The sequence below is a fragment of the Eurosta solidaginis genome, chromosome 3 (assembly GCF_040869045.1).
Source record: "Eurosta solidaginis isolate ZX-2024a chromosome 3, ASM4086904v1, whole genome shotgun sequence".
Classification (NCBI taxonomy): domain Eukaryota; kingdom Metazoa; phylum Arthropoda; class Insecta; order Diptera; family Tephritidae; genus Eurosta; species Eurosta solidaginis.
Genome location: NC_090321.1, coordinates 122857861 through 122872099, shown reverse-complemented (window position 1 = coordinate 122872099; position 14239 = coordinate 122857861).

The following is a 14239-nucleotide window of genomic DNA, read 5'->3' as shown; positions in this document are numbered from 1 at the left end:
AGTTAAAGTTAAAGCTAAAGTTAAAGTTAAAGTTAAAGTTAAAGTTAACGTAAAATTTAGGATTAAAGTTAAAGTTAAAGTTAAAGTTAAAGTTAAAGTTAAAGCTAAAGTTAAAGTAAAAGTAAAAGTAAAAGTTAAAGTTAAAGTGAATGTTAAAGTTAAAGCGAAAGTTAAAGTTAAAGTTAAAGTTAAGGTTAAAGTTAAAGTTAAAGTTAAAGTTAAAGTTAAAGTCAAAGTTAAAGTTAAGGTTAAAGTTAGAGTTAAATTTAAAGTTAAAGTTAAAGTCAAAGTTAAAGTTAAGGTTAAAGTTAAAGTTAAAGTGAATGTTAAAGTTAAAGTTAAAGTTAAATTAAAAGTTAAAGTTAAAGCAAAAGTTAAAGTTAAAGTTAACGTAAAATTTAAGGTTAAAGTTAAAGTTAAAGTTAAAGTGAATGTTAATGATAAAGCGAAAGTTAAAGTTAAAGTTAAAAATAAAGTTAAAGTTAAAGTTAAAATGAAAGTTAAAGTCAAAGTTAAAGTTAATGTTAAGGTTAAAGTTAAAGTTAAAGTTAAAGTGAATGTTAAAGTTAAAGTTAAAGTTGAAGTTAAAGTTAAAGTTAAAGTTAAAGTTAAAGTAAAAGTAAAAGTTAAAGTTAAAGTGAATGTTAAAGTTAAACCGAAAGTTAAAGTTAAAGTTAAGGTTAAAGTTAAAGTTAAAGTCAAAGTTAAAGTTAAGGTTAAAGTTAAACTTAACGTAAAATTTAAGGTTAAAGTTAAAGTTAAAGCTAAAGTAAAAGTAAAAGTTAAAGTTAAAGTGAATGTTAAAGTTAAAGCGAAAGTTAAAGTTAAAGTTAAAGTTAGTGTTAAAGTTAAAGTTAAAGTTGAAGTTAAAGTTAAAGTTAAAATTAAAGTTAAAGTTAAAGCTAAAGTTAAAGTTAAGGTTAAAGTTAGAGTTAAAGTTAAAGTTAAAGTCAAAGTTAAAGTTAAAGTTAAAATTAAAGTTAAAGTTAAAGCTAAAGTTAAAGTTAAGGTTAAAGTTAGAGTTAAAGTTAAAGTTAAAGTTAAAGCTAAAGTAAAAGTAAAAGTTAAAGTTAAAGTGAATGTTAAAATTAAAGTTAAAGTCAAAGTTAAAGTTAAAGTTAGTGTTAAAGTTAAAGTTAAAGTTGAAGTTAAAGTTAAAGTTAAAGTTAAAATTAAAGTTAAAGTTAAAGCTAAAGTTAAAGTTAAGGTTAAAGTTAGAGTTAAAGTTAAAGTTAAAGTCAAAGTTAAAGTTAAGGTTAAAGTTAAAGTTAAAGTGAATGTTAAAGTTAAAATTAAAGTTAAAGTTAAATTAAAAGTTAAAGTTAAAGCTAAAGTTAAAGTTAAAGTTAACGTAAAATTTAAGATTAAAGTTAAAGTTAAAGTTAAAGTTAAAGCTAAAGTTAAAGTTAAAGTAAAAGATAAAGTTAAAGTTAAAGTTAAAGTGAATGTTAAAGTTAAAGCGAAAGTTAAAGTTAAAGTTAAGGTTAAAGTTAAAATTAAAGTTAAAGTTAAAGTCAAAGTTAAAGTTAAAGTTAAGGTTAAAGTTAGAGTTAAATTTAAAGTTAAAGTTAAAATCAAAGTTAAAGTTAAGGTTAAAGTTAAAGTTAAAGTGAATGTTAAAGTTAAAGTTAAAGTTAAATTAAAAGTTAAAGTTAAAGCTAAAGTTAAAGTTAACGTAAAATTTAAGGTTAAAGTTAAAGTTAAAGTGAATGTTAATGATAAAGCGAAAGTTAAAGTTAAAGTTAAAAATAAAGTTAAAGTTAAAGTTAAAATGAAAGTTAAAGTTAAAGTCAAAGTTAAAGTTAATGTTAAGGTTAAAGTTAAAGTTAAAGTTAAAGTGAATGTTAAAGTTAAAGTTGAAGTTAAAGTTAAAGTTAAAGTAAAAGTAAAAGTAAAAGTTAAAGTTAAAGTGAATGTTAAAGTTAAAGCGAAAGTTAAAGTTAAAGTTAAAGTTAAGGTTAAAGTTAAAGTTAAAGTTAAAGTCAAAGTTAAAGTTAAGGTTAAAGTTAAAGTTAAAGTTAACGTAAAATTTAAGGTTAAAGTTAAAGTTACAGCTAAAGTTAAAGTAAAAGTTAAAGTTAAAGTGAATGTTAAAGTTAAAGCGAAAGTTAAAGTTAAAGTTAAAGTTAAGGTTAAAGTTAAAGTTAAAGTTAAAGTTAAAGTTAAAGTTAAAATTAAAGTTAAAGTTAAAGTCAAAGTTAAAGTTAAAGTTAAGGTTATAGTTAAAGTTAAAGTTAACGTAAAATTTAAGGTTAAAGTTAAAGTTAAAGTTAAAGCGAAAGTTAAAGTTAAAGTTAAAGTTAAGGTTAAAGTTAAAGTTAAAGTTAAAGTTAAAGTTAAAGTTAAAGTTAAAGTGAATGTTAAAGTTAAAGTTAACGTTAAAGTTAAAGTTAACGTTAAAGTTAAGGTTAAAGTTAAAGTTAAAGTGAATGTTAAAGTTAAAGTTAAAAATAAAGTTAAAGTTAAAGTTGGAGTTAAAGTTAAAGTTAAAATTAAAGTTAAAGTTAAAGTTAAAGCTAAAGTTAAAGTTAAGGTGTTACAGTTAAAGCTAAAGTTAAAGTTAAAGTTAAAGTTAACGTAAAATTTAAGATTAAAGTTAAAGTTAAAGTTAAAGTTAAAGCTAAAGTTAAAGTAAAAGTAAAAGATAAAGTTAAAGTTAAAGTTAAAGTTAATGTTAAAGTTAAAGCGAAAGTTAAAGTTAAAGTTAAGGTTAAAGTTAAAGTTAAAGTTAAAGCTAAAGTTAAAGTTAAAGTTAAAGTCAAAGTTAAAGTTAAGGTTAAAGTTAGAGTTAAATTTAAAGTTAAAGTTAAAGTTAAAGTCAAAGTTAAAGTTAAGGTTAAAGTTAAAGTTAAAGTGAATGTTAAAGTTAAAGTTAAATTAAAAGTTAAAGTTAAAGCTAAAGTTAAAGTTAACGTAAAATTTAAGGTTAAAGTTAAAGTTAAAGTGAATGTTAATGATAAAGCGAAAGTTAAAGTTAAAGTTAAAAATAAAGTTAAAGTTAAAGTTAAAATGAAAGTTAAAGTTAAAGTCAAAGTTAAAGTTAATGTTAAGGTTAAAGTTAAAGTTAAAGTTAAAGTTAAAGTTAAAGTTAAAGTTAAAGTGAATGTTAAAGTTAAAGTTAAAGTTGAAGTTAAAGTTAAAGTTAAAGTTAAAGTTAAAGTTAAAGTTAAAGTGAATGTTAAAGTTAAAGCGAAAGTTAAAGTTAAAGTTAAAGTTAAGGTTAAAGTTAAAGTCAAAGTTAAAGTTAAGGTTAAAGTTAAAGTTAACGTAAAATTTAAGGTTAAAGTTAAAGTTAAAGCTAAAGTAAAAGTAAAAGTTAAAGTTAAAGTGAATGTTAAAGTTAAAGCGAAAGTTAAAGTTAAAGTTAAAGTTAAGGTTAAAGTTAAAGTTAAAGTTAAAGTTAAAGTTAAAGTTAAAATTAAAGTTAAAGTTAAAGTCAAAGTTAAAGTTAAAGTTAAGGTTAAAGTTAAAGTTAAAGTTAAAGTTAAAGTTAAAGTTAAAGTGAATGTTAAAGTTAAAGTTAACGTTAAAGTTAAAGTTAACGTTAAAGTTAAGGTTAAAGTTAAAGTTAAAGTTAAAGTGAATGTTAAAGTTAAAGTTAAAAATAAAGTTAAAGTTAAAGTTGAAGTTAAAGTTAAAGTTAAAGTTAAAGTTAAAATTAAAGTTAAAGTTAAAGTTAAAGCTAAAGTTAAAGTTAAGGTTAAAGTTAGAGTTAAAGTTAAAGTTAAAGTTAAAGTCAAAGTTAAAGTTAAGGTTAAAGTTAAAGTGAATGTTAAAGTTCAAGCGAAAGTTAAAGTTAAAAATAAAGTTAAAGCGAAAGATAAAGTTGAAGTTAAAGTTAAAGTTAAAGTTAAAATTAAAATTAAAGTTAAAGTCAAAGCTAAAGTTAAAGATAAGGTTAAAGTTAAAGTTAAAGTTAACGTAAAATTTAAGGTTAAAGTTAAAGTTAAAGCTAAAGTTAAAGTAAAAGTAAAAGTAAAAGTAAAAGTGAAAGTTAAATTTAAAATTAAAATTAAAGTTAAAGTCAAAGCTAAAGTTAAAGATAAGGTTAAAGTTAAAGTGAAGGTTAAAGTTAAAGTTAAAGTTAACGTAAAATTTAAGGTTAAAGTTAAAGTAAAAGTAAAAGTAAAAGTAAAAATTAAAGTTAAAGTTAAAGCTAAAGTTAAAGTTAAAGTTAAAGTTAAGGTAAATGTTAAAGTTAAAGTTAAAGTTAAAGCTAAAGTTAAAGTTAACGTAAAATTTAAGGTTAAAGTTAATGTTAAAGTTAAAGTTAAAGCTAAAGTTAAAGTAAAAGTAAAAGTAAAAGTTAAAGTTAAAGTGAATATTAAAGTAAAAGTAAAAGTTAAAGTTAAAGTGACTGTTAAAGTTAAAGCCAAAGTTAAAGTTAAAGTTAAAGTTAAAGTTAAGGTTAAAGTTAAAGTTAAAGTTAAAGTTAATGTTAAGGTTAAAGTTAAAGTTAAAGTTAAAGTTAAAGTTAAAGTTAAAGTGAATGTTAAAGTTAAAGTTAAAGTTAAAAATAAAGTTAAAGTTAAAGTGAATGTTAAAGTTAAAGTGAAAGTTAACGTTAAAGTTAAAGTTAAAAATAAAGTTAAAGTTAAAATGAAAGTTAAAGTCAAAGTCAGAGTTAAAGTTAAAGTTAAAGTTAAATTTAAGGTTAAAGTTAAAGTTAAAGTCAAAGTTAAAGTTAATGTTAAGGTTAACGTTAAAGTTAAAGTGAATGTTAAAGTTAAAGTTAAAAATAAAGTGAATGTTAAAGATAAAGCGAAAGTTAAAGTTAAAGTTAAAAATAAAGTTAAAGTTAAAATGAAAGTTAAAGTTAAAGTCAAAGTTAAAGTTAAAGTTAAGGTTAAAGTTAAAGTTAAGGTTAAAGTTAAAGTTAAAGTCAAAGTTAAAGTTAATGTTAAGGTTAAAGTTAAAGTTAAAGTTTAAGTTAAAGTGAATGTTAAAGTTAAAGTTAAAGTTAAAAATAAAGTTAAAGTTAAAGTGAATGTTAAAGTTAAAGTGAAAGTTAACGTTAAAGTTAAAGTTAAAAATAAAGTTAAAGTTAAAATGAAAGTTAAAGTCAAAGTCAGAGTTAAAGTTAAAGTTAAAGTTAAATTTAAGGTTAAAGTTAAAGTTAAAGTCAAAGTTAAAGTTAATGTTAAGGTTAAAGTTAAAGTTAAAGTGAATGTTAAAGTTAAAGTTAAAAATAAAGTTAAAGTTAAAGTGAATGTTAAAGTTAAAGTGAAAGTTAACGTTAAAGTTAAAGTTAAGAATAAAGTTAAAGTTAAAGTTAAAATGAAATTTAAAGTTAAAGTCAGAGTTAAAGTTAAAGTTAAAGTGAATGTTAAAGTTAAAGTCAAAAATAAAGTTAAAGTTAAAATTAAAGTTAAAGTTAAAGTTAAAATCAAAGTTAAAGTTAAGGTTAAAGTTAAAGTTAAAGTGAATGTTAAAGTTAAAGTTAAAGTTAAAGTTAAATTAAAAGTTAAAGTTAAAGTTAAAGCTAAAGTTAAAGTTAAAGTTAACGTAAAATTTAAGGTTAAAGTTAAAGCTAAAGTTAAAGTAAAAGTAAAAGTTAAAGTTAATGTTAAAGTTAAAGCGAAAGTTAAAGTTAAAGTTAAAGTTAATGTTAAAGTTAAAGTTAAAGTTAAAGTTAAGGTTAAAGTTAAAGTTAAAGTTAAAGTTAAAGTTAAAGTTAAAGTGAATGTTAAAGTTAAAGTTAACGTTAAAGTTAAAGTTAACGTTAAAGTTAAGGTTAAAGTTAAAGTTAAAGTGAATGTTAAAGTTAAAGTTAAAAATAAAGTTAAAGTTAAAGTTGGAGTTAAAGTTAAAGTTAAAGTTAAAGTTAAAGTTAAAATTAAAGTTAAAGTTAAAGTTAAAGCTAAAGTTAAAGTTAAGGTGTTAAAGTTAAAGCTAAAGTTAAAGTTAAAGTTAACGTAAAATTTAAGATTAAAGTTAAAGTTAAAGTTAAAGCTAAAGTTAAAGTAAAAGTAAAAGATAAAGTTAAAGTTAAAGTTAAAGTTAAAGTTAATGTTAAAGTTAAAGCGAAAGTTAAAGTTAAAGTTAAGGTTAAAGTTAAAGTTAAAGTTAAAGTTAAAGTTAAAGTCAAAGTTAAAGTTAAGGTTAAAGTTAGAGTTAAATTTAAAGTTAAAGTTAAAGTCAAAGTTAAAGTTAAGGTTAAAGTTAAAGTTAAAGTGAATGTTAAAGTTAAAGTTAAAGTTAAATTAAAAGTTAAAGTTAAAGCTAAAGTTAAAGTTAACGTAAAATTTAAGGTTAAAGTTAAAGTTAAAGTGAATGTTAATGATAAAGCGAAAGTTAAAGTTAAAGTTAAAAATAAAGTTAAAGTTAAAGTTAAAATGAAAGTTAAAGTTAAAGTCAAAGTTAAAGTTAATGTTAAGGTTAAAGTTAAAGTTAAAGTTAAAGTTAAAGTGAATGTTAAAGTTAAAGTTAAAGTTGAAGTTAAAGTTAAAGTTAAAGTTAAAGTAAAAGTAAAAGTTAAAGTTAAAGTGAATGTTAAAGTTAAAGCGAAAGTTAAAGTTAAAGTTAAAGTTAAAGTTAAGGTTAAAGTTAAAGTCAAAGTTAAAGTTAAGGTTAAAGTTAAAGTTAACGTAAAATTTAAGGTTAAAGTTAAAGTTAAAGCTAAAGTAAAAGTAAAAGTTAAAGTTAAAGTGAATGTTAAAGTTAAAGCGAAAGTTAAAGTTAAAGTTAAAGTTAAGGTTAAAGTTAAAGTTAAAGTTAAAGTTAAAGTTAAAATTAAAATTAAAGTTAAAGTTAAAGTCAAAGTTAAAGTTAAAGTTAAGGTTAAAGTTAAAGTTAAAGTTAAAGTGAATGTTAAAGTTAAAGTTAACGTTAAAGTTAAAGTTAACGTTAAAGTTAAGGTTAAAGTTAAAGTTAAAGTTAAAGTGAATGTTAAAGTTAAAGTTAAAAATAAAGTTAAAGTTAAAGTTGAAGTTAAAGTTAAAGTTAAAGTTAAAATTAAAGTTAAAGTTAAAGTTAAAGCTAAAGTTAAAGTTAAGGTTAAAGTTAGAGTTAAAGTTAAAGTTAAAGTTAAAGTCAAAGTTAAAGTTAAGGTTAAAGTTAAAGTGAATGTTAAAGTTCAAGCGAAAGTTAAAGTTAAAAATAAAGTTAAAGCGAAAGATAAAGTTGAAGTTAAAGTTAAAGTTAAAGTTAAAATTAAAATTAAAGTTAAAGTCAAAGCTAAAGTTAAAGATAAGGTTAAAGTTAAAGTTAAAGTTAACGTAAAATTTAAGGTTAAAGTTAAAGTTAAAGCTAAAGTTAAAGTAAAAGTAAAAGTAAAAGTTAAAGTTAAAGTGAATGTTAAAGTTAAAGCGAAAGTTAAAGTTAAAGTTAAAGCTAAAGTTAAAGTGAAGGTTAAAGTTAAAGTTAAAGTTAACGTAAAATTTAAGGTTAAAGTTAAAGTAAAAGTAAAAGTAAAAGTAAAAGTAAAAGTAAAAATTAAAGTTAAAGTTAAAGCTAAAGTTAAAGTTAAAGTTAAAGTTAAGGTAAATGTTAAAGTTAAAGTTAAAGTTAACGTAAAATTTAAGGTTAAAGTTAATGTTAAAGTTAAAGTTAAAGCTAAAGTTAAAGTAAAAGTAAAAGTAACGGTTAAAGTTAAAGTGAATGTTAAAGTAAAAGTAAAAGTTAAAGTTAAAGTGACTGTTAAAGTTAAAGCGAAAGTTAAAGTTAAAGTTAAGGTTAAAGTTAAAGTTAAAGTTAAAGTTAAAGTTAAAGTTAATGTTAAGGTTAAAGTTAAAGTTAAAGTTAAAGTTAAAGTTAAAGTGAATGTTAAAGTTAAAGTTAAAGTTAAAAATAAAGTTAAAGTTAAAGTGAATGTTAAAGTTAAAGTGAAAGTTAACGTTAAAGTTAAAGTTAAAAATAAAGTTAAAGTTAAAATGAAAGTTAAAGTCAAAGTCAGAGTTAAAGTTAAAGTTAAAGTTAAATTTAAGGTTAAAGTTAAAGTTAAAGTCAAAGTTAAAGTTAATGTTAAGGTTAACGTTAAAGTTAAAGTGAATGTTAAAGTTAAAGTTAAAAATAAAGTGAATGTTAAAGATAAAGCGAAAGTTAAAGTTAAAGTTAAAAATAAAGTTAAAGTTAAAATGAAAGTTAAAGTTAAAGTCAAAGTTAAAGTTAAAGTTAAGGTTAAAGTTAAAGTTAAGGTTAAAGTTAAAGTTAAAGTCAAAGTTAAAGTTAATGTTAAGGTTAAAGTTAAAGTTAAAGTTAAAGTTTAAGTTAAAGTGAATGTTAAAGTTAAAGTTAAAGTTAAAAATAAAGTTAAAGTTAAAGTGAATGTTAAAGTTAAAGTGAAATTTAACGTTAAAGTTAAAGTTAAAAATAAAGTTAAAGTTAAAATGAAAGTTAAAGTCAAAGTCAGAGTTAAAGTTAAAGTTAAAGTTAAATTTAAGGTTAAAGTTAAAGTTAAAGTCAAAGTTAAAGTTAATGTTAAGGTTAAAGTTAAAGTTAAAGTGAATGTTAAAGTTAAAGTTAAAAATAAAGTTAAAGTTAAAGTGAATGTTAAAGTTAAAGTGAAAGTTAACGTTAAAGTTAAAGTTAAAAATAAAGTTAAAGTTAAAGTTAAAATGAAATTTAAAGTTAAAGTCAGAGTTAAAGTTAAAGTTAAAGTGAATGTTAAAGTTAAAGTTAAAAATAAAGTTAAAGTTAAAATTAAAGTTAAAGTTAAAGTTAAAATCAAAGTTAAAGTTAAGGTTAAAGTTAAAGTTAAAGTGAATGTTAAAGTTAAAGTTAAAGTTAAATTAAAAGTTAAAGTTAAAGTTAAAGCTAAAGTTAAAGTTAAAGTTAACGTAAAATTTAAGGTTAAAGTTAAAGCTAAAGTTAAAGTAAAAGTAAAAGTTAAAGTTAATGTTAAAGTTAAAGCGAAAGTTAAAGTTAAAGTTAAAGTTAAAGTTAAGGTTAAAGTTAAAGTTAAAGTTAAAGTTAAGATTAAAGTTAGAGTTAAAGTTAAAATTAAAGTTAAAGTCAAAGTTAAAGTTAAGGTTAAAGTTAAAGTTAAAGTGAATGTTAAAGTTAAAGTTAAAGTTAAAGTTAAATTAAAAGTTAAAGTTAAAGTTAAAGCTAAAGTTAAAGTAAACGTAAAATTTAAGGTTAAAGTTAAAGTTAAAGTTAAAGCTAAAGTTAAAGTAAAAGTTAAAGTTAAAGTTAAAGTGAATGTTAAAGATAAAGCGAAAGTTAAAGTTAAAGTTAAAAATAAAGTTAAAGTTAAAGTTAAAATGAAAGTTAAAGTTAAAGTCAAAGTTAAAGTTAAAGTTAAGGTTTAAGTTAAAGTTAAGGTTATAGTTAAAGTTAAAGTCAAAGTTAAAGTTAATGTTAAGGTTAAAGTTAAACCCTCTTTCCCTAAGTTTTAAGCATCGGCCTGGCTGTGCCGTCTGGGCCCACTGTTTTGAATGGTTAAGCATGACCGATGGCATCCCCAACCTCTTTGGCGGTGATGGTAATTGGTGACGCGCTGAACTTATGTATATGTGCGTGCCTGTTGGCCCTCCGTCTATCTTTGTCGACCGTAGAATATATTATATATTGTCGGCAGAAAGCGCTCGCGCATTTTTTCGCATCCCACAGCACTTTATCGCCAAAGGCGATGGAAACTTTGTCATTGTGCCTAGACGGATTCGATAGGGACTTTACGGTGGACCAAAGTTTACCTACACCGGAAGAGAGGTTACAACCGCTTAGGTGCTCCTCCCAATTTCGCCCGCTTGTGTTCATCCACAAGCAATCTGATGCGTTGGATTATATCCCTTATTTGGGGGTCGCCGGGATCGACCTGTCTTATAAGGTGACGTTCTCTCGCTAAACTTGCGGCCTCTGCCGGGAAGTGGGCCGACTTTCGGGAATTCTACTGGCGGGAATGAAACGAGCCGTGGCGGATTCAATGACCTTGCGGAAAGCACGCTCCCCTTGGCGGGCATCAGTTGGGATAGGGAGGGCAGCAAAGCGGTTATCTGTAAAGGATTTGTATTCATCTCACTTACCTTTTTTAAAGTTAATGAAAGTGCGTTTTTCTGCGAAGATGAAGTCGACGGAACGCCCGAGCGATATAAGTATTGGCAGGTGGTCGACTGCCAATGTTACCATCGGCCGCCAGTTGACGCAGTTAACGAGTTCTGCGCTCACGATTGAAATATCCGGCGAACTATGACAGCTTCCTACCATACGTGTGGGGCCTCTCCGTTTATTGTGCAAAACGTCGTTTCTTCTATTTGATCCGCTAACATCTCACCCCAACTGTCCACCCGCAAGTTTGAATGGCATAGATCGTCATGGGCTATGAAATCACCTAAGATAATGCGATTGTTTCCAGTACAGCGCTGATATCAGGGCGGTATCCACTGGGGCAACAGGTGGCAGGAGGGATGTAGATGTTGATGATTTCTAGGTTTGCATCGCCCGGCCGGACAGATAATCCTTGATGTTCTAAGATACTGTCCCTGCGGTCGATGTCGGGATCAAATATATGATATTGCACAGTGTGGTGTATGAAAAACGCGAGGCCGCCTCCATTTCCGCTCTCGCGATCTTTTCTGTGGACATTATACCCAGAACAGGTCTGCAATGCAGATCCTTCTGTGAGTTTAGTCTCATGAATCGCAGCAATGCGGATGTTGTGCCGCTTCATGAAGTCGACTATCTCCGTGATCTTCCCAGTTCATCAATTACAATTTAACTGCAGAATTCTGAAGTGCATAGGGTGAGACGTCGCCACTGTGGGGGTAAGTGACGGGTGACTACGCCTGGGTTGTGGAAGGCCGGGACGCGGCTACTGTTGTGGCCCTTGGACTAGACGTCCTTGGGTAAGCATTGGGGTACCCGGTGTATTTGGGTATGCGGCCTGGCAAAATTGCGCATTGAAACCCGTCGGGAGGTTGCCGTCGCAGAGACCAGAACATCTAGGAAAGTGGCACCGTCCAAGGAGCTGCATCGGGCGGATGTCCCAAACATATATATTCTGTGCTGGCAAATGTTGCAAAAGGAGGTAGGGACTAAGAGTCTGTTTTCATGTCCTACACGATTGCTGCCGGAAGAGAAGGGGAGAAGACGGGGACAGGGGCTGATAATCGGCATTGCTACCGACTCTACTATGGAGATCGTAGGTATAAGTGGGAGCAGCCGTATGAATTGGGTGCAGCAGCGGGTACTTGTTGTGGCTTGCTGAGCTGCGCGGCTGCTGGTGGGGGAGGCGAGTTAAAAGTTAAAAATAAAGTTACAGTTAAAGTTAAAATGAAAGTTAAAGTTAAAGTCAGAGTTAAAGTTAAAGTTAAAGTTAAATTTAAGGTTAAAGTTAAAGTTAAGGTTAAAGTTAAAGTTAAAGTTAAGGTTAAAGTTAAAGTTAAAGTTAAAGTTAAAGTTAAAGTTAAAGTTAAATTTAAAGTTAAAGTTAAAGTTAAAATGAAAGTTAAAGTCAAAGTTAAAGTTAAATTTAAAGTTAAGGTTGAAGTTAAAGTTAAGGTTAAAGATAAAGTTAAAGTTAAAGTTAAAGTTAAGGTTAAAGTTAAAGTTAAAGTTAAATTTAAAGTTAAAGTTACAGTTAAAGTTAAAGTTAAATTTAAGGTTAAAGTTAATGTTAAAGTTAAATTTAAGGTTAAAGTTAAAGTCAAGGTCAAAGTTAAGGTTAAAGTTAAAGTCAAAGTTAAAGTTAAAGTTAAGGTTAAAGTTAAAGTTAAAGTTAAAGTTAAAGTTAAGGTTAAAGTTAAAGTGAAAGTCAAAGTTAAAGTTAAGGTTAAAGTTAAAGTTAAATTTAAAGTTAAAGTTAAAGTTAAAGTTAAAATTAAATTTAAAGTTAAAGTTAAAGTTAAAGTGAATGTTAAAGTTAAAGTTAAAAATAAAGTTAAAGTTAAAGTGAATGTTAAAGTTAAAGTTCAAGTTAAAGTTAAAAATAAAGTTAAAGTTAAAGTGAAAGTTAAATATTAACTTCTCATTTATTCAATAAAAGTAAAAAATTTGTTTTCTTATCGGCCACCACGCTTAAAAATGTTAACTTGAATTAATATCAAAGAAAACAAAATGTTGCATAAATATTATAATTGCATAAGTTGATAATATGCAATAGCTTTACCGCGGCAGTCCCCGAGTGCCACACGTCCTTTTTTTTGCTTCATACCGCTGAGTTCTCAGGTGCCGTATTTCCTCAAAATGCTTAGGGAGATGACTCCTTACGTCCCTAGGCGGTGTTGGCTCATCAATCAGATGTCTGTTGGAATGCCCAGGTTTCTGGGTATTCAACAGGAACTGTGTGGTTAGCATCTCATTTCTCTCCCTGATGGAGAGGCTTGGCGACCATATAGGGGACGCGTAGCATGCAATCGGCTGGCCAATTGCTTTGTAAGTGGTAATGAGTGTTTCTTTGTCTTTCCCCAAGTAATGCCAGCAAGGGATTTGAGGATTTTATTACGGCTCTGGAGTTTCGGTACAATTGCGGCTGCATGCTCACCAAAATGTAGATCCTGATCAAACGTCACACCCAAGATTTTGGGGTGTACGACTGTCGGTAGCGCAGTTCTATCGACGTGGATGTTCAAAATGGTCGACATTTGGGACGTCCATGTTGTAAATAAGGCCGCGGAGGATTTAGCCGGTGATAATGCCAGGTTTCGCGAGGCAAAAAACCGGAGAGATCAGGGAGGTAGACGTTTATTCTGTTACAAAGCTCATCGATCCCTGGGCCTGGGTCTGTGGCGATTATTGTGCAGTCATCGGCGTAGGAAACGATAATAACTCCTTCTGGTGGCGAAGGTAGCTTAGATATGTAGAAATTAAACAAAAGTGGGGATAGGACACCACCCTGTGGCACCCCCTGTTTAATTCTTCTTGGTTTTGATGTTTCATTTCTAAATTGCACCTTTGCCTGCCGACCACCCAGATAATTTGCGGTCCACCTTTTTAGACATGGGGAAAGGGTAGACCCTTCCAGGTCTTGCAGTAACGTGCCGTGGTTAACCGTATCAAAAGCATTTGTTAGGTCTAGCGCTACGAGTACTGTTCTATAGTGGTGGTTTTGATTTAAACCGCAATTTATCTGGCTGCTGATGGCATTTAGCGCGGTGGTTGTGCTACGGAGTTTTCTGAAGACATGCTGATGGCAGGCTATCTGCAAATTTGCTTTGAAGTGGGGGACCAAAATGGATTCAAGCGTCTTGGCTACTGGCTATAGGAGAGGTATCGGTCGATATGACTCTCCTATGTTAGCTGGTTTCCCAGGCTTTAGTAGCGGGACCACCTTGGCCATTTTCCACTTTTCGGGTATGACAAAGGCGGAAAGAGACAGGTTGAAGACATGTGCAAAATATTTGAAACCCTCTTTCCCTAGGTTTTAAGCATCGGCCTGGCTGTGCCGTCTGGGCCCACTGTTTTGAATGGTTAAGCATGGCCGATGGCATCCCCAACCTCTTTGGCGGTGATGGTAATTGGTGACGCGCTGAACTTATGTATATGTGCGTGCCTGTTGGCCCTCCGTCTATCTTTGTAGACCGTAGAATATATTATATATTGTCGGCAGAAAGCGCTCGCGCATTTTTTCGCATCCGACAGCACTTTATCGCCAAAGGCGATGGAAACTTTGTCATTGTGCCTAGACGGATTCGATAGGGACTTTACGGTGGACCAAAGTTTACCTACACCGGAAGAGAGGTTACAACCGCTTAGGTGCTCCTCCCAATTTCGCCCGCTTGTGTTCATCCACAAGCAATCTGATGCGTTGGATTATATCCCTTATTTAGGGGTCGCCGGGATCGACCTGTCTTATAAGGTGACGTTCTCTCGCTAAACTTGCGGCCTCTGCCGGGAAGTGGGCCGACTTTCGGGAATTCTACCGGCGGGAATGAAACGAGCCGTGGCGGATTCAATGACCTTGCGGAAAGCACGCTCCCCTTGGCGGGCATCAGTTGGGATAGGGAGGGCAGCAAAGCGGTTATCTGTAAAGGATTTGTATTCATCTCACTTACCTTTTTTAAAGTTAATGAAAGTGCGTTTTTCTGCGAAGATGAAGTCGACGGAACGCCCGAGCGATATAAGTATTGGCAGGTGGTCGACTGCCAATGTTACCATCGGCCGCCAGTTGACGCAGTTAACGAGTTCTGCGCTCACGATTGAAATATCCGGCGAACTATGACAGCTTCCTACCATACGTGTGGGGCCTCTCCGTTTATTGTGCAAAACGTCGTTTCTTCTATTTGATCCGCTAACATCTCACCCCAACTGTCCACCCGCAAGTTTGAATGGCATAGATCGTCATGGGCTATGAAATCACCTA